Source organism: Elephas maximus, chromosome X (genome assembly GCF_024166365.1).
Source record: "Elephas maximus indicus isolate mEleMax1 chromosome X, mEleMax1 primary haplotype, whole genome shotgun sequence".
Taxonomy (NCBI): Eukaryota; Metazoa; Chordata; class Mammalia; order Proboscidea; family Elephantidae; genus Elephas; species Elephas maximus.
The window spans coordinates 9897134-9900660 of record NC_064846.1 but is presented as its reverse complement, the minus strand read 5'-3'; the positions used below and the strand labels follow the sequence as shown (position 1 = coordinate 9900660).

The 3527-nt window shown below is 39.5% G+C and overlaps 1 pseudogene; it reads left to right on the top strand.

Annotated features, from left to right (window-relative positions):
* Nucleotides 1-2859: 2859 nt before the first annotated feature.
* LOC126069382 (ADP-ribosylation factor-like protein 5A) lies at nucleotides 2860-3287 on the top strand (annotated as a pseudogene).
* Nucleotides 3288-3527: the final 240 nt, after the last annotated feature.

The following is a 3527-nucleotide window of genomic DNA, read 5'->3' as shown; positions in this document are numbered from 1 at the left end:
GTATGCTTCAATTTCCCTATTAGTTCCTGGTGAATAAGGATAGCCACAGCCTTCAGGTGTTGCTCTCCACTTTCCCCCCACCCTGCAAGAGCTCAGGGGCTGGCTACACTGGAAAGATTGCCTCTCTTCAGTCCTTTAGGCAGCCGCCAGATCTGAGGCGACACACACAAACCGTTCACTAGCAGAAGAAGTCTGCTCTACTCACTCTAGAGCCAGAAAACGGGCTGCCTGTGAGAGCCCATTGCACATGCCACTGCTACCACATCTGCCACTGCTACCACATCTGCCACTGCTACCACATCTGCCACTGCTACAGTCACCATTGCTGCAGAGCGGGGAGGGGAAAGGGCATTGACAGTAGAAAGAGAAGTTTTCCTACCATTTAAAAGTTGTCTTTTCTTGATTTAGTGTTTGTCTAGTTGCTACAACTCTCTAATTGCATCTTAGAGTTCTCACAGAGCTGAGTCTACTGAGTTTTGGTTGTTTCCATTGGTGATAGTGCGGGGGAAGGAAGCATAGAACTACTCATGCCACCTTCTTGCTGGAAGTCTCTAATCCGGTTTTTATAAGTGACCTGAGGCAAAGTTTGTCCAAAGTTGCTTGTGTGAGAAGAAACCTTCTGAACTTCTCAGACCCTGGGGCTGGCTTGAGGAATGGACTCATCTGGGCCTACACCTGCCTTCTTCACTACATTCTTTCCTCTTGATGTGCATACAACATTTAATGGCGAGGACAGCCAGAGAGTAAGAACAGCATTGTTAATGATTAAGTCAGACTTCAACGAAGGATAAAAGTTTTTCAAATCTGATCACATTATCAAAGGATTCCTTTAAAAAAATCCCTCATTTGTAATAGATAAAATAAACTCAGTATTTGGGGAGTTTGATTAAAATAAAAAGTTTAAAAAAAGGGACTTTGATTCAATGCCAGACTGGCTTTATTGTTGCTGTCAAAGTAATTGGATGTGAGAGGTTAAAGGGGACTCCTAGGAGCAAGCTATTTCCAAGTGGAGAGTCTTGGGCCATAGCAGCAAGAAGGTCTCAACTGGATCTCGGTAGACCTTTGACATTGTCAAATGCTGACTCCCAGAAATCACTGCCAAAACAACCTGCTGAAAGGACAGAGTTAAGTTTATTCTTACCACATTAAAAGAGATAGCTTCCTTGATAAAGTCTTAGTTACATCTCTGAGGGAGGAGAGTAAAGTCAGGATGTTTGTGAAGTTTTGGAGTCTTGTTCAAGTGGAGTTTTTCAGTGTGGGGGCTTTATTAGGTTTTAGTAAGGATCATGGTATAAAATTTAGGATTGGTGGATATAGCAAGCACTTTAATTTTTATATTGCCTTATGATATTCTCATCATTTCCTTATACTTAACATATCTGCGAAAAATATCATGATCTATTTGAGATAATAGAGCTCTATTTTTAAAGTTTTATAATCTTTATATCACTTAAGTTAGTACTTGGAATGTAGTACTGTACTGGGTTGAATAATACCCCCCCCAAGTTTTTTCCCGGAACTTTAGAATATGATCTTATTTGGAAATAGGGCCATTGCAGATGTAATTAGTTAAAATGAGTTAGAGAGGACTCTTAATCCAATATGACTGGTGTCCTTATTAGAGGAAAAGAGATACAGAAATAGACATACAGGGAGAAGGCCATGTGATGACAAAGGTAGAGATTGGAGTGGTGTGTCTACAAGCCAATGAGCACCAGGATAGACAGAGATCAATGAAATGGTATTGAGAGTCCATAAATAAACTCATACATCTACGGTCAATTATTTTTTGACTAGGATGCCACATCCACTCAATGGGAAAAGAACAGTCTCTTCAACAAATGGTACTGGGACAACTGGATCTCTACAAGCCAAAAAAAAAAAAAAAATGAAGATGGACCCTTACCTCAAGCCATATAAAAATTAACTCAAAATGGATCAAAGGCCTAAATTCAAAGGTTGACACTGTAAAACTCTTAGAAGAAAATATAGGGGTAAATCTTCATGACCTTGGGTTTGATAATATATTCTTAGATATGACACAGAAAGCACAAGCAATAATAATAATAATAATAATAATAATAATAATAATAATAATAATAATAAAAAGGTAAATTGGACTTCATCAAAATTAAAAACTTGTGTTACAAAGGACATTATCCAAGAAAGTAAAAAAGCAACCCAAAGGTTGTCCTGAAATGGAGTAGGGGGAGGACAGTGGCCCATGAGGCTCACAGCAGACAATTCAGAGGTGATGTCTGTGAAGAAGGGACACAAAGTTATTGTTTGGGTGGATAATACAGAGAAAATTACCATCTGTCTTAGTTTTCTAGTGCTGCTATAACAGAAACACCATAAGGGGATGGCTTTAACAAAGAGAAATTTATTCTTTCACAGTCTAGGGGGCTCGAAGTCCAAATTCAGGGTGCCAGCTCCAGGGAAAGGCTTTCTTTCTGTGTTGGCTCTGGGGGAAGGTCCTTGTCATCAGTCTCCTGGCTGAGGAGCTTCTCAGTGCAGAGACCACTGGCCCAAAGGATGCCCTGTATTCCCAGTGCGTCTTTCTTGGTGGTATGATGTCCCCCTGTCTCTCTGCTCCCTTCTCTCTTTTATATCTCAAAAGAGGTTGACTTAAGACACAACCTAATCTTGTAGGTTGAGTCCTGCCTCATTAACATAACAGCTGCTAATCCCACTTCACTAATATCATAGAGGTAGGATTTACAACACACAAGAAAATCACATCAGGAGAAAAAATGGTGGACAGTCACACAATACTGGGAATCATGGCCTAGTCAAGTTGACACACATTTGTTTGGGGGACACAATTCAAACCATAACATCATCCTTTACCAATTTTCTATGACTGAAGTTATACTTACACCCCCTATAGTAGGAAGTAATGTAGAAGAGATAGTGGTTAATCATATACATTTCCTAATGTGGAATATTGGTTGCCAAGGATCTCTTCATTCTTCCGGGAACACTTACTCTACTAAAACTGAGTTTGTAATAGTTGTTGTGGACAGTACAGGCAGAGAAAGGGTTTCTGGAACTAGAGAAGAACTCTGTAAACCGTCAGCACACAAGTACCTAAGGAAAGCTTGAATGCTCATTTTTGCTAGTAAAAAAGATGTGAAAAATGCATGAACATAGCAGAAATCTCCCAGTTTCTGAAACTAACTTATCTTAAAGATCAACAGTTGCATATCCAGGCATGCTGTGCTCTTCCTGGGGAAGGATTGCTCCAAAGACTTGAATGGATGATGTCAGAATTTAAGATTAGATGATCTGTATGGATCTCTTCTCGTAAACTTTGTATAAACCAAGTGCTGTACTTTACCTGGAAGCTGCAGAAATGAATGACTAGCTCTACTTATAGTTAACCGATTTAAACTTTTTCTGTAAGAAGAAAAATTAAGAGCACTTATTTGAAAACAAGGGTGAAGTCCCACCTTTCAATTTGCTTCCTCATTAATTCTATCCAACATAAGGCCTTAAAGCTCTGAGTGACAATTTTCTTATAATGA